At 54.7% G+C, this 15,722-nt stretch overlaps 1 pseudogene; it reads right to left on the bottom strand.

The window, feature by feature from the left end:
- Positions 1-1,258: 1,258 nt before the first annotated feature.
- LOC134808256 (cell division cycle protein 27 homolog) lies at positions 1,259-5,508 on the bottom strand (annotated as a pseudogene).
- Between the last annotated feature and the right edge of the window lie 10,214 nt (positions 5,509-15,722).

Below are 15,722 nucleotides of genomic sequence, written 5' to 3'. Positions count from 1 at the left end.
TTCTCTCTCTTTCTGTTTCTCTCTGTCTCTGTCCATCTGTGTCTTTCTCCGTCTGTCTCTTTATCTGTCTCTCTCTCTCTCTTTTTCTGTCTTTCCCTCTTTGTGTATCGTTGTCTCTCTCTGTCTGTCTCTGTCTCTGTCTCTCTGTCTCTCTCTCTCTCTCTCTCTGTCTGTCTGTCTGTCTGTCTCGGTCTCTGGCTCTGGCTCTGGCTCTCGCTATCTCCCGCCCTCTCTTTTTTTGCAAAATAAGCTCAAGTACATCTAATCTAATCCCTCACCAAGGCCCGAATTCTTAACTTCTGACATCCCAGATTTGATCTCCCTACAGAATGCTGTACAGAACTGGCGAGTTGATTTCTGGACTTGGATACCTCATAGAAACTACATAGGAATAAAGATCCAATCCTAAAATCTGGTGTGGCTTCTCCCTCGACTGTCTCGAAAAATCGTACCTCTGTTCCCCTAGGATGCCGGAAGAGTTTTCTCCATGTGCATCTGCCCGTGTCCTAAGTGATCTGTGACCGAGCCCTGTCCGTTCTGTCTCAAATATGTATGTGCAAACACTTCTCTCCATTTCCACAACTACCCACGGCCCCTTGTGGAACCACTGGCTCTTTGAAAAAAATCCCAGAAGTGGTTTTGGCTTTTTGGCTAGGAGGCCTAAGCCTGCTGAGAACTTTCCTGCCCAGGATCCTGTGTGAACAAAAGTGCCTCTGCTGGGAGCTGGGATCGTCGGGACCATGCTTGCTAGCGCTGGATGAGTCTCTGGAAGGACGCACGGGACTCCGCAAAGCTGACCTGTCCCACCGAGGTCAAATGGATACCTCTGCATTGGCCCGAGGCCTCCGAAGTACATCACCGTCACCAACCGTCACCGTCAGCATCCTTGTGAGCCTGCCCAAGACCCCGCCTCCGGGGAGACTCTTGGGAGCCCGGCCTTCATCGGCTAAAGTCCAAAGGGATGGTGACTTCCACCCACAAGGTCCCCACTGAACGGCGAAGATGTGGAGCGTAGGTCAGAGAGGGGACCGGGAGGGGAGACGTCCTGACCGGCGATGAGTTCCCTAGGCTCTGGCCACCCCACCCACGCCCCACGTCCCACGTCCCGGGCACCCGCGGGACACCGCCGCTTGATCCCCTCCTCTGTCCACAGCCGGCCCCACCCCACCACGCAACCCACGCACACACGCTGGAGGTTCCAAAAGCACACGGTGTGAATAGAGCCTGACGGAGCGAGAGCCCATTTCACGAGGTGGGAGGGGTGGGGGTGGGGTGGGTTGGGGGTTGTGGGGTCTGTGGAGAGCCCGATTCTCCCTCTTGGGTGGCTACAGGCCAGAAATGAATATCGCTTCTTGGGCGGAGGGGCTTCCTTAGGCCATCACCGCTTGCGGGACTACCTCTCAAACCCTCCCTTGAGGCCACAAAATAGATTCCACCCCACCCATCGACGTTTCCCCCCGGGTGCTGGATGTATCCTGTCAAGAGACCTGAGCCTGACACCATCGAATTAAACACCTTTACTGGCTTGGTGGGTTTGTTTGTTTCTGAGATGGAGTCTTGCTCTGTCCCCCAGGCTGGAGTGCAGCGGCGTGATCTCAGCTCACTGGAACCTCTGCCTCCTGGGTTCAAGTGATTCTCCTGTCTCAGCGCCACCATGGCCGGCTCATATTTTTTTTTTTTTTTTTTTTTAGTAGACACGGGGTTTCACCCTCTTTCATTGGTTTTCACTGGAGATTCCAGATTCGAACCACACCTCATTCTGTGCCACAGAGAGACTTCTTCTTCTTCTTCTTCTTTTTTTTTTTAAGTGCAACGCAACATGTCTGCCTTATTTGAGTGGCTTCCTATATCATTATAATTGTGTTATAGATGAAGAAAAGGTATTAAACACTGTGCTAGTGATAGCGAAAGTGAAGACAAAAGAAAGGCTATCCATTTTGTGGTTAGAATAAAGGTGCTCAGTATTTAGAGCTACCTAAATACGTCAGCATTTACACTCTTCCTAGTCAAAGCTGGCCGATCTGAATAATCCTCCTTGAAACACAATTTTTGATAGGGTTAAGATTTTTTTAGGAATGCGACTCCTGCAAAAGAGCTGAACAGACAATACACATTTTAAAACATCACAACACAAGGATCAACCAGACTTGGGAAAAAATCGAAAACGACACAAGTCTTATGAAGAACTGAGTTCTTAAAATAGGACGGAGAACATAGCCATCGGAAGAGAAGGCAGTATTGGCAAGTTGATTGTGACGTTGGTCAGCAGTAGCTGGCACTATCTTTTTGGCCATCTTTCGGGCCACGTAACTACTACAGCAAAATGAGATATGATCCATTGAACAACATATTCGCAAATCAAAAAATGTTTCCGTAATATAATGCTTCAGATTTAGAAGCAAATCAAATGATAGAACTCCACTGCTGTAATAAGTCACCCCAAAGACCACCGTATCTGACAAAATAACTACCACAGGGTTATGACTTCAGAATTATACTTTCTCTTGATATTTACTTATGTATGTATTTATTTTTTTAATGTATTTCTCTTGAGACGGCGTCTCGCTCTGTCGCCCAGGCTGGAGTGCAATGGTGTGATCTCGGCTCACTGCAACCGCCACCTCTCCGGGTTCAAGCGATTCTCCTGCCTCAGCCTCCCGAGTAGCTGGGACTACAGGGGCCCACCACCACGCCCAGCTAATCTTTATACTTTTAATAGAGACGGGGTTTCACCGTGTTGGCCCGGATGGTCTCGATCTCTTGACCTCGTGACCCGCCCGCCTCGGCCTCCCAAAGTGCTGGGATGACAGGCGTGAGCCACTGCGCCCGGCCTTCTCTTGACGTTTAAACTATGAAGTCAGTCCAGAAAAATGCAATCAATGTCAACGGTGAGTATGCTGTTGAGGCAGAGGGAGGACCACACTTTTTCATGTCTTATTCAGTTGATCACAATAGGACCTAGGTAGTAATTTCCTATGTGCCCACTTATACACGAGTACAAAAGAGTAAAACAGAGAGACCGCTACATGAAAGGGTACGTGAAGTTCTTCATAGTAACTCCGTAAACTGGAACACTGTCAAAAAGCAGCAGCTCGTGAGTTGTTTCCATCTATTTTTCTATTCTCCAATAAGCGAACTATGCTATTCCTTTCCAATCTCCCAAGCGCTCCTTGTCCCCATCACCACTTCGGTGCTCGAAGAAAAAGTAACGAATCAAGTCACACAACTAAAGAAACACATACACGAACCAAAGACAACTACAGCGTCTGCAAAAGTTTGCTAGAAGACTGAAACTGTTGAGTATAAGGATCTGGTATTCTAGGATCATGAGTTCATTTCAGAGTTTGTTCAAGACATACGTTTCATAAGGAAACATCTTAGTTAGAAGTTATTCAGCACTATGTACCATCCCTAAGTATTTTTAACCAAATTCGTGACAATAAAGAGCTATCTAACCAGAAAAACTAGCGAGTACCGGCACCATCCATAGGGCTTTGTCTTTACACTTCATTACCACTTACCATGCCTTACAATGTCTGGGATTGACCCTGATAGCATTTCGAAAACAAGCTGATGCTTTGTCCAATTCTTCAGTGAAGACAAGCTCACGCCCTAATGCACTATAGGCATAAGCATCATTTGGATCCACTTCGAGAGTTCTCTGGAAGAATTGAATCGCAATATCGTGTTCCCGTTGCAGACCGAAACAGTTCCCTGCAGCACACCAGGCCTCTGGCTGGCGAAGTTTTATCCCTGTCTGTGAAGTCTTTGGACAGAACTGAAAGAGCAACATCTTTCGGAGGATGCCAAAGTGTTGTAGAGCAGATCTCCATGCCTTCGACTCTGTAATTCTCAATCCTTCTAACCTCTGAGAATTTTCTTTCAGCTTGCGTGGACTCTGAAAGTTTAAAATAGGCCCTTCCAATTTGGCACAGTACCCAACCGGTATTGCGGTGGTGAGAAGCTAGATGGCTCAAGACACTGACAGCTTCTTTGCCGTGGTGAGAACACAAAGCTAAATAACCTTTCCCCCTTTCACGAGGAAGGCTCATCAAGCCTTCCGCTGCTGCTGCTTTTTGTAGATTAAAAGCCTGAATCTGAGGCGCGATTGCGGCTATTTTCCCTTCTGGAATGATGGAAGAGTCCAATTTTGTCACTTCCATGGCTATCACTTACGTTCGGTGGAGTTATTCCTCCTTTATTAGCTTTACTTTTTGTTTTTCTGTTTGGGATTTTAGGTGGAAACTTCCCTTTTAATTTTCTCCTATTCTCCTCGGTTGTGGAGCTGTCACTAGTCAAGAGTCGTGAATTTCTTCGAGGCGGTGCATTTGGGGGAGATGCCGTAGTGGGGCTCAATACCTGAGGTGTTGCCCTTGTCGGCGCACCAGAACTTTGTGTTTTTGCAAGAATTGGGGTTACCTTTCGGCTCTTTCCCCTCTGCGAGAAGACAGACTGTGTTCCGGTTTGGCCGATTCTGGCAACAGACTTTTTTGAAGGGGCTCCGGTGGATGGCACGTCAACGACAGAAGGTGTCTAATACCAGTGCAGTTTTGTCCATAGGATCCGTCTCCGGGACTTGGGGCTTCTAATGGCAAAATGCCAACGCTTGGGGCTCATGGACTAACTGCTGCTGGTCCTCCTAATACACTTCGACCAGTTTTTGGTTTATGTTGAACCTGTTTAGATCATATGGAAGTTCCTGTTCCCAGTGGGACCGTATCAGGTGAAAGGACAGCTGAATCGATAGAAGACACTGGGGAGTCTGTATTCAAGGAGTACTTTGAATTGGAAGATTCTCAATTCAATCCGTTTAATTCAACGGTGTCCTGGGGTGTTTCCGTAAGAACGGTCTCAGGCTGTCTGTGACATACACTAGGACGAGGTCCCAGTGTTTTGGCGCAACACTTGGACAGGCAGTTGCTAAAGCTCTCTAGAGATGTGAATCAAAATGTTTGGTCAGGATCTGGCTTTTCCCCCCTGTTTCACATCATGATTCAAAGGGACACCAGAGGAAAGGATTTCAACGAAGGCTCTTTTGGTCACATTCTGACCCTTTGGTAAGCCGATCTGTCTTGCAATATACATGTCCCAACGATGGAAGGGGAAAGCGAGCTGAATCAGCGAACTCAGGAACAATAATATCATCATGGCTTTTCTGCTTATGAAACACTCCACCCGATAAGATTTGATCCCCTTCTGCAAGCTTGCTGAGACCAACACAACATTTCGCAAGCAGGTATTTGCATTGCGGTGTAGTACAACTGTGTCCTTTCAAGAGTCTATATGTTTTATAGGCCTTTCCTGAGCGGTAAGAAGAGGTTGCCAGTAAAAACAAGGCTTCCTCTGAGTGTACTTCTGCATAGAGGCGTTCTGCGAGGAAAACCGCATCTCGGTAGGCATAGTGGCTTCGTGCTTGCCATATAGCAGCCTGGACGGGTCCCTGCAGCACCGCCATCCTCGAGGCTCAGGCCCACTTTCTGCAGTGCCTCAGGCACCGCCCCCCCACCCCCCCACCCCCCACCCCCATAGCGGCTCCGGCCCGGCCAGCCCCGGCTCATTTAAAGTCACCAGCGACCGTTACCGACCGTTTACCGTGGGATGGGGGAGTCCGAGCCAGAATGACTTCTTTATCCTGCCGACTCTGGAAAGCCCGGCCCCTTGTGATCCATTGCAAACCGAGAGTCACCTCGTGTTTAGAACACGGATCCACTCCCAAGTTCAGTGGGGGGATGTGAGGGATGTGGCAGTTAGGACGAAGGACTCTCTTCCTTCTGATTCGGTCTGCACAGTGGGGCCTAGGGCTGGAGCTCTCTCTCTGTGCAGACCGCTGACTCCCTCTACCTTGGGTTCCATCGGCCCCACCCTGGAACGCGGGCCTTGGCAGATTCTGGCCCTTCCTGGCCCTTCAGTCGCTGTCAGAAACCCCATCTTGTGCTCGGATGCCCCGAGTGACTGTGGCTCGCACCTCTCCGGAAACATTGGAAATCTCTCCTCTACGCGCGGCCACCTGAAACCACAGGAGCTCGGGACACACGTGCTTTCGGGAGAGAATGCTGAGAGTCTCTTGCCGACTCTCTCTTGACTTGAGTTCTTCGTGGGTGCGTGGTTAAGACGTAGTGAGACCAGATGTATTAACTCAGGCCGGGTGCTGGAGGCTCGTGCCTGTAACCCCAGCACTTTGGGAGGCCGAGGCCGTAGGATCCCTCGAGGAATCGCCTAACCCTGGGGAGGTTGAGGCTGCAGTGAGTGAGCCATAATTGTGTCACTGCGCTCCGGTCTGGGCGAAAGACAGAATGAGGCCCTGCCACAGGCAGGCAGGCAGGCAGGCAGGCAGGCAGGCAGGCAGAAAGACAACAGCTGTATTATGTTCTTGTCAGGGTAGGAAGCAAAAATAACAGAATACAGCACTTATTTTTTTTTTCCCCCTTCGGACGGAGTTTCACTCTTGGTGCCCACGCTGGAGTGCAGTGGCACCATCTCGGCTCACCGCAACCTGCACCACTCACGTTCAAACGATTCTCCTGCCTCAGCCTCCTGAGTAGCTGGGATTACAGGCAGGGGCCACCACACCCGGCTGATTTTGTATTGTTAGTAGAGACGGCATTTCTCCATGTGGGTCAGGCTGGTCTCGAACCGGCGACCCCAGTGGATCTGCCCGCCTCGGCCTCCCAAAGTGCTGGGGTGACAGGCGTGAGCCATCGTGACCGGCCGGCTACGGTTTTTTTTTTTTTTTTTTTTTTTTTTTAATTATTTTACTTTTTTTTAGTTTTCAATTTTAATCTATTTATTTATTTATTTACATTTATTTATTTATGTATGTACTTATTTATTTATTTTCGAGACAGACTCTCGCTCTGTTGCCCAGACTGGAGTGCAGCGGCGCGATTTCGGCTCACTGCAAGCTCTGCCTCCCGGGTTCACGCCATTCTCCTGCCTCAGCCTCCCAAGTAGCCGGGACTACAGGCGCCCACCACTGTGCCTGGCTGACTTTTTGTATTTTGAGTAGAGATGGGGTTTCACTGTGGTAGCCAGGATGGTCTCGATCTCCTGACCCTGTGATCCGTCCACCTCGGCCTCCCAAAGTGCTGGGATGACAGGCGTGAGCCACCGCCCCCGGCCTATTTATCTATTTATTAACTTTGAGTCCAGGTTATGAAACCAGTTAGTTTTTGTAATTTTTTTTTTTTTTTTTTTGAGACGAGGTTTCACCGTGTTGCCAAGGCTTGGGCCGAGGGATCCACCGGCCCTCGGCCTCCCAAAAGTGCGGGGATGACAGGCGCGAGCCTACGGCGCCCGGACCCCCCCCTTCCCCCCTCCCCCGCTTGTCTTCCCGACAGACAGTTTCACGGCAGAGCGTTTGGCTGGCGTGCTTAAATTCATTCTCAATAGAAATTTGGGACGTCAGCTTCTGGCCTCATGGACTCTGAGCTGAGGAGTCCCCTGGTCTGTCTATCACAGGACCGTACACGTAAGGAGGAGAAAAATCGTAACGTTCAAAGTCAGTCATTTTGTGATACAGAAATACACAGATTCACCCAAAACACAGAAACCAGTCTTTTAGAAATGGCCTTAGTCCTGCTGTCCGTGCCAGTGATTCTTTTCAGTTTGGACCTTGACTGAGAGAATTCCCAGTCGGTCTCTCGTCTCTGGACGGAAGTTCCTGATGATCCGATGGGTGGGGGACTTAGGCTGCGTCCCCCCAGGAGCCCCGGTCGATTAGTTGTGGGGATCGCTTTGGAGGGCGCGGTGACCCACTGTGCTGTGGGAGCCTCCATCCTTCCCCCCACCCCCTCCCCAGGGGATCCCAATTCATTCCGGGCTGACACTCTCACTGGCAGACGTCGGGCATCACCTAGCGGTCACTGTGACTCTGAAAACGGAGGCCTCACAGAGGAAGGGAGCACCAGGCCGCCTGCGCACAGCCTGGGGCAACTGTGTCTTCTCCACCGCCCCCACCCCCACCTCCAAGTTCCTCCCTCCTTTGTTGCCTAGGAAATCGCCACTTTGACGACTGGGTCTGATTGACCTTTGATCAGGCAAAAACGAACAAACAAATAAATAAATAAAATAACACAAAAGTAACTAACTAAATAAAATAAGTCAATACAATCCATTGCAATGCAATAAAATACCATACGACACGATAGGATACAATACAATACAATACAATACAATACAATAGGCCGGGTGCGGTGGCTCATGCCTGTCATCCCATCACTTTGGGAGGCCGAGGTGGACGCATCACCTGAAGTCGGGAGTTGGAGACAAGCCCGACCAACATGGAGAAATCCCGTCTCAATTGAAAATACAAAACTAGCCGGGCGCGGTGGCACATGCCTATAATCCCAGCTGCTAGGAAGGCTGAGGCAGGAGAATCGCTTGAACCTGGGAAGCGGAGGTTGCGGTGAGCCGAGATTGCGCCATCGCACTCCAGTCTGAGCAAAAACAGCGAAACTCCGTCTCAAAAATAAATACATAAATACATAAATACATAAATTAAAATAAATAAATACAATGCAATAAAATAAATGGGCCCTGCGCGGTGGCTCAAGCCTGTCACCCCCTCACTTTGGGAGGCCAAGGCCGGTGGATCAAGAGGCGGTCAGACCAACAGGGCCAGTATGGTGAAACCCCGTCTCTACTCACAATACACAAAATTAGCCGGGCGCCGTGCTGTGCTGTACTGTCTGTAATCCCAGCTACTCGGGAGGCCGAGCTGAGGCAGGAGAATCGCTTGAACCTGGGAGGTGGAGGTTGCAGTGAGCCGAGATCGTGCCACTGCACCCCAGCCTGGGCGACAGAGCGAGACTCCGTCTCAAAAAAATGAAAATGAAAATGAAATGCAACAAAATAATTAAAAAGTGAGTTTCCGGGGAAAAAGAAACAACAACAACAACAACAACAACAACAACAAAAAACAACCCCACCGTGACATCCACGTACGTACGCCTCTCGCCTTTCGAGGCATCAAACACGTTAGGAATTATGCGTGATTTCTTTTTTTTAACTTAATTTTATTTTATTATCATGATTTCTGTTTCGAGACGGAGTCTCGGAGGCCCGCCCTCCCTCCGTCCCATTCCCTGGTTGCCCAGACAACCTCAGGAGACAGACCCTGGCTGGGCCAGATTGTTCTTCTCCTCGGTCGATGGTTTCCTTGTCTTTCTTCGTGTCTTTAACCCGCGTGGACTCTTCCGCTCGGGTTTGACAGATGGCAGCTCCACTTTAGGCCTTGTTGTTGTTGGGGACTTTCCCGATTCTCCCCAGATGTAGTGAAAGCAGGTAGATTTGCCTTGCCTTGCCTGGCCTTACCTTTCTTTCTTTCTTTCTTTCTTTCTTTCTTTCTTTCTTTCTTTCTTTTTTTCTTCTTCTTCTTCCTTTTTTTTTTTTTTTTTTTTTTGAGACAGAGTTTCACTCTTGTTGCCCAGGCTAGAGGGCAATGGCGCGATCTCGGCTCACCGCACCCTCCGCCTCCCAGGTTCAAGCGATTCTCCTGCCTCGGCCTCCTGATTAGCTGGGATTACAGGCATGGGCCACCGTGCCTGGCTGATGTTTGTACTTTTAGTAGAGACGGTGTTTTTCCATGTTGGTCAGGCTGGTCTCCAACTCCCAACCTCAGGTGGTCCGCCTGCCTTGGCCTCCCAAAGTGCTGGGATGACAGGCGTGAGCCACAGCGCCCAGCCTCTCTCTCTCTCGCTTGCTTGCTTGCTTGCTTTCGTGCTTTCTTGTTTTCTTTCTTTCTTTTGTTTCTTTCTTGCTTGCTTTCTTGCTTGCTTGTTTTCTTGCTTTCTTGCTTTCTTTTCTTTCTTGCTTGCTTGCTTTCTTTTCTTTCCTTTCTTTTTCTTTCTTGCTTTCTTGCTTGCTTGCTTTCGTGCTGTCTTGTTTTCTTGCTTGCTTGCTTGCTTTCGTGCTTTCTTGCTTTCTTGTTTTCTTGCTTTCTTTCTTTCTTTTGTTTCTTTCTTGCTTTCTTTTCTTTCTTGCTTGCTTTCTTTTCTTTTTCTTTCTTTCTTTCTTGCTTTCTTGTTTTCTTGTTTTCTTGCTTTCTTGCTTGCTTTCGTGCTTTCTTGTTTTCTTGCTTTCTGTCTTTTGCTTCTTTCTTGCTTGCTCTCTCGCTTGCTTGCTTTCGTGCTTTCTTGTTTTCTTGCTTTCTTTCTTTCTTTTGTTTCTTTCTTGCTTGCTTTCTTGCTTTCTTGTTTTCTTGCTTTCTTGCTTTCTTTCCTGCTTTCTTTCTTGCTTTGTTTTCTTTCTAGCTTTCTTTTCTTTCTTGCTTGCTTTCTTGCTTTCTTTTCTTCTTGCTTTCTTTCTTTCTTTTGTTTCTTTCTTGCTTTCTTTCTTGCTTTCTTTTCTTTTTCTTTCTTTCTTTCTTGCTTTCTTGTTTTCTTGCTTTCTTGCTTGCTTTCGTGCTTTCTTGTTTTCTTGCTTTCTGTCTTTTGCTTCTTTCTTTCTTGCTCTCTCGCTTGCTTGCTTGCTTGCTTTCGTGCTTTCTTGTTTTCTTGCTTTCTTTCTTTCTTTTGTTTCTTTCTTGCTTGCTTTCTTGCTTTCTTGTTTTCTTGCTTTCTTGCTTTCTTTCCTGCTTTCTTTCTTGCTTTGTTTTCTTTCTTGCTTTCTTTTCTTTTTCTTTCTTTCTTTCTTGCTTTCTTTTTTCTTGCTTTCTTTTCTCTTTCTTTCTTTCCTGCTTTTCTGGTTTCTTGCTTGCTTTCTTGCTTGCTTGCTTTCTGTCTTTTCTTTCTTTCTTTCTTTCTTTCTTTCTTTCTTTCTTTCTTTCTGTTTCGTCCTTTTGAGACAGAGTTTCACTCTTGGTTCCACGGCTAGAGTGCAATGGCGCGATCTTGGCTCACCGCACCTTCCGCCTCCCGGGTTCGAGGGCTTCTCCTGCCTCAGCCTCCTGATTAGCGGGGATTACAGGGAGGCACCCCCACGCCTGGCTTGGCTGATGTTTGTGTTTTTAGTAGGCACACCGTGTCTCTCCGTGTTGGTCAGGCTGGCCTCCGACTCCCGACCTCATGTGATGCGCCCACCTCGGCCTCTCGAAGTGCTGGGATGACGGGCGTGAGCCACCGTGCCCGGCCTGTTGACTCATTTCGTTTTTTTTATTTCTTTCCTTTCCATGTATTTACTGACGTTTATTAATGTGAACATTTTTGTACATTTGTATGTAAACGACAATGCGTATATCTTTGCATTTACTACTCTCGTGTGTAGTAAACACGTACCGATTGTATAGAAACATCCTTCTATATGACAGATGTAGGTGTTTCTGTGATACAAATAAATACACATCGCTCTACAGAGAAGCGATCGTCGAGAAATACGTTTACGTTTACGTACGAAAAGTGTTGTATTTGTGTTTATAAATGAACAGGTGTACGTACTTATCTCTGTTTTCTTTCTTCCTCTCCTTTACGTTTTTCTTCCTTCCTTTCTTCCTTTCTCTCCTTCTGTAGGTTTTTCTTCCTCTCTTCCTTTCCTTCTCTCTCCCTTTCTGATCTTTTCTCCTTCGTGCTTTATTTCTCTTTCGTTCCCTGTCTCTCCTTCTTTTTTCTTTCCTCTCTGTTTCTTTTTCCCTTCTTTCCTTCGTTTCTTTCCTCATTCTTTCTCTCTTTTTCATGTTTCTTTCCTTTCCGTCTGTCTTTTAAAAATGGAGTGTTTCAAAAGTTTTCTCTGTGTATCGACGTTTTTTAAATTGTCTCTCTTTTCTCCATTGTCTTCCTCCCTCCCTCCCTCCCTGCTCCCTTCCCTCCCTCCTTCCCTTTCACCATCTGTCTCTTTTCCCCATTCCCCGCCCCCCCCCCCCCCCCCCGTCTGTCTCTGCGTGGATTCCGGAAGAGCCTATGCATTTTGCCTCTCCGTGTGTCTGCAGCGACCCGCGACCGAGTCCTTGTGTGTTCTTTCTCCCTCCCTCCCTCCCTCCCTCCCTCCCTCCCTGCTTCCGAGATGCATCTCCGAACACCCACGCGCCGTGGGTTGTCTTCTGACTCTGTCGCGGTCGAGGCAGAGACGCGTTTTGGGCACCGTGTGTGTGGGGTTGGGGCAGAGGGGCTGCGTTTTCGGCCTCGGGAAGAGCTTCTCGGCTCACGGTTTCGCTTTTGCGGTCCACGGGCCGCCCTGCCTGCCATCCGGATCTGTCTCGCTGACGTTCGCGGCGGTCGTCGGGCTCCATCTGGCGGCCGCTTTTAGATCGTGCTCTCGGCTTCCGGAGCTGCGGTGGCAGCTGCCGAGGGAGGGGACCGTCCCCGCTGTGAGCTGTGCAGAGCTCCGGAAAGCCCGCGGTCGTCAGCCCGGCTGGCCCGGTGGCGCCAGAGCTGTGGCGCGTCGCTTGTGAGTCAGAGCTCTGGCGTGCAGGTTTATGTGGGGGAGAGGCCGTCGCTGCGCTTCTGGGCCCGAGCCGGGCGTGGGGCTGCCCGGGCCGGTCGACCAGCGCGCCGCAGCTCCCGAGGCCCGAGCCGCGACCCGCGGGGACCCGCCGCGCGTGGCGCGGGAGGCTGGGGACGCCCTTCCCGGCCCGGTCGCGGGTCCGTCCGCGCTCATCCTGGCCGTCTGAGGCGGCGGCCGAATTCGTTTCCGAGTCCCCGTGGGGAGCCGGGGACCGTCCTGCCCCCGTCCCCCGGGTGCCGGGGAGCGGTCCCCGGGCCGGGCCGCGGTCCCTCTGCCGCGATCCTTTCTGGCGAGTCTCCGTGCGGAGTCGGAGAGCGCTCCCTGAGCGCGCGTGCGGCCCGAGAGGTCGCGCCTGGCCGGCCTTCGGTCCCTCGTGTGTCCCGGTCGTAGGAGGGGCCGGCCGAAAATGCTTCCGGCTCCCGCTCTGGGGACACGGGCCGGCCCCCTGCGTGTGGCACGGGCGGCCGGGAGGGCGTCCCTGGCCCGGCGCTGCTCCCGCGTGTGTCCCGGGGTTGACCAGAGGGCCCCGGGCGCTCCGTGTGTGGCTGCGATGGTGGCGTTTTTGGGGACAGGTGTCCGTGTCGCGCGTTTCCTGGGCCGGCGGCGTGGTCGGTGACACGACCTCCTGGCCCCGGGGGAGGTATATCTTTCACTCCGAGTCTGCATCTTGGGCCACCGGGTTATTGCTGACACGCTGTCCTCTGGCGACCTGTCGCTGGAGAGGTTGGGACTCCGGATGCGTGCGGGGCTCTGGCCTACCGGTGACCCGGCTAGCCGGCCGTGCTCCTGCTTGAGCCGCCTGCTGGGGCCCGCGGGCCTGCTGTCCTCTCGCGCGCCCGGGCGTGTCCCGACTCCCGGTGCCGGCCCGGGTCCGGGTCTGGGTCTCTGACCCGCCTGGGGGCGGCGGGGAAGGCGGCGAGGGCCACCGTGCCCCCGTGCGCTCTCCGCTGCGGGCGCCCGGGGCGGCCGCGACAACCCCACCCCGCTGGCTCCGTGCCGTGCGTGTCAGGCGTTCTCGTCTCCGCTGGGTTGTCCGCCGCCCCTTCCCCGGAGCAGGGCGTCGGCCGGCCGGCCGGCCGACCTCCGCTCCCGGGGGGCTCTTCGTGATCGATGTGGTGACGTCGTGCTCTCCCGGGCCGGGTCCGAGCCGCGACGGGCGAGGGGCGGACGTTCGTGGCGAACGGGACCGTTCTTCTCGCTCCGCCCCGCGGGGTCCCCTCGTCTCTCCTCTCCCCGCCTGCGGGTGGCGCGTGTGGGGGAGGCGTGTGGGGTGCGGAGCCCGGCCTGACCTCGCCGTCCCGCCCGCTGCCTTCTGCGTCGCGGGGCGGGTCGGCGGGGTCCTCTGACGCGGCAGGCACCCCTCGCTGTCGCCTCCAGTGGTTGTGGACTTGCGGGCGGCCCCCCTCCGCGGCGGCCCGTCGTGCTGCCCTCTCGGGGGGTGTGCGCGAGCGTCGGCTCCGCTTGGGCCTTTGCGGTGCTCCTGGAGCGCTCCGGGTTGTCCCTCAGGTGCCCGAGGCCGAGCGGTGGTGTGTCGTTCCCGCCCCCAGCGCCCCCTCCTCCGGTCGCCGCCGCGGTGTCCGCGCGTGGGTCCTGAGGGAGCTCGTCGGTGTGGGGTTCGAGGCGGTCGAGGGAGACGAGACGCGCCCCTCCCACGCGGGGAAGGGCGTCCGCCTGGTCCGGCGAGCGCACGTCCCGTGCTCCCCTCTGGCGGGTGCGCGCGGGCCGTGTGAGCGATCGCGGTGGGTTCGGGCCGGTGGCGCGTGCGCCGGCCGGCCGCCGAGGGGCTGCCGTTCTGCCTCCGACCGGTAGTGTGTGGGTTGACTTCGGGGGTGCTTTGCCTCGGAAGGAAGGAGGCGGGTGGACGGGGGGGCCTCGTGGGGTTGCGCGCACGCGCGCACCGGCCGGGCCCCCGCCCTGACCGCGGACGCTCAAGGTGGCCGCACGCAGGTGTTTCCTCGTACTGCAGGCCCCCTCCCTTCCCCAGGCGTCCCTCGGCGCCTCTGCGGGCCCGAGGAGGGGCGGCTGGCGTGTGGGGGAGTGTGACCCACCCTCGGTGAGAAAGCCTTCTCTAGCGATCCGAGAGGCGTGCCTTGGGGTACCGGATCCCCCGGACTGCCGCCTCTGTCTCTGCCTCCGCGATGGGAGCGCTGCCGTAGCGACTCGCTCGCAGAGGACCCTCCTCCCCTTCCCCCTCGACGGGGTTCGCGGGGGAGAGCGAGGGTTTCCGCCGGCCACCGCGGTGGTGGCCGAGCGCGGCTCGTCGCCTACTGTGGCCCGCGCCTCCCCCTTCTGAGTCGGGGGAGGATCCCGCCGGGCCGGGCCCTGGCGTCCCAGCGGGTTGGGACGTGGCGGCCGGCGGGCGGTGGGTGTGCGCGCGCGGCGTTCCGTCCGGCGCGTGACCCCCTCCGCCGCGAGTCGGCTCTCCGCCCGCTCCCGTGTGCCGAGTCGTGACCGGTGCCCACGACCGCGTTTGCGTGGCGCGGGGTCGGGCCGCCTGGCCCTGGGAAAGCGTCCCACGGTTGGGGGCGCGCCGGTCTCCCGGAGCGGGACCGGGCCGGAGGATGGACGGAGAGAATCACGAGCGCGATGGGGGTGGTGCTGGCGTTGTCGGGCTTGTGGCTGCGGTCGCTTTGGGGCCCCCGGTGGCGGGACCCCGGGGCTCGCGAGGCGGGTCTCGGGTGGGGGCCGAGGGCCGTCCGGCGTCCCAGGCGGGGCGCCGCGGGACCGCCCTCGTGTCTGTGGCGGTGGGATCCCGCGGCCGTGTTTTCCTGGTGGCCCGGCCGTGCCTGAGGTTTCTCCCCGAGCCGCCGCCTCTGCGGGCTCCCGGGTGCCCTTGCCCGTCTGTGCCCTCTTCCCCGCCCGCCGCCCGCCGATCCTCTCTTCTCCCCGAGCGGCTCGCCGGCTTGACGTCGGTTGGTGGCCCCGTCTGGGACCGAACCCGGCACCGCCTTGTTGGGGGCGCCGCCGCCGGCCACTGGTTGGCCCGGTGTCCGCGTCCCCCGGCGCGCGCCTTCGGGACCGGGTCGGTGGCGCCCCGCGTGGGGCCCGGTGGGCTTCCCGGAGGGTTTCGGGGGGTCGGCCTGTGGCGCGCGTGCGAGGGAAGAGAGGGTGCCGGGGGGGACCGGCCGCGACTGCGGCGGTGGTGGGGGGGAGCCGCGGGGAGCGCCGAGGGCCGGTCGGCCGCTCCGGGTGCCGCGTGGGGCCGCCTTCGCGCTCGGAGGCTGCCGGCGGTGAGACCCCCGCGTGTGTGTCCCGGCCGCGGTCGGCTGCGCCCGAGGGGTCCCGTGGCGTCCCCTTCCCCGCCGGCCGCCTTTCTCGCGCCTTCCCCGTCGCCTCGGCCTCGCCCG

This window comes from Pan troglodytes, chromosome 15 (genome assembly GCF_028858775.2).
Source record: "Pan troglodytes isolate AG18354 chromosome 15, NHGRI_mPanTro3-v2.0_pri, whole genome shotgun sequence".
NCBI classification, from domain to species: Eukaryota; Metazoa; Chordata; class Mammalia; order Primates; family Hominidae; genus Pan; species Pan troglodytes.
Note: the sequence above shows the minus strand (reverse complement) of the source record. Positions and strands in the feature narration are given on the sequence as shown.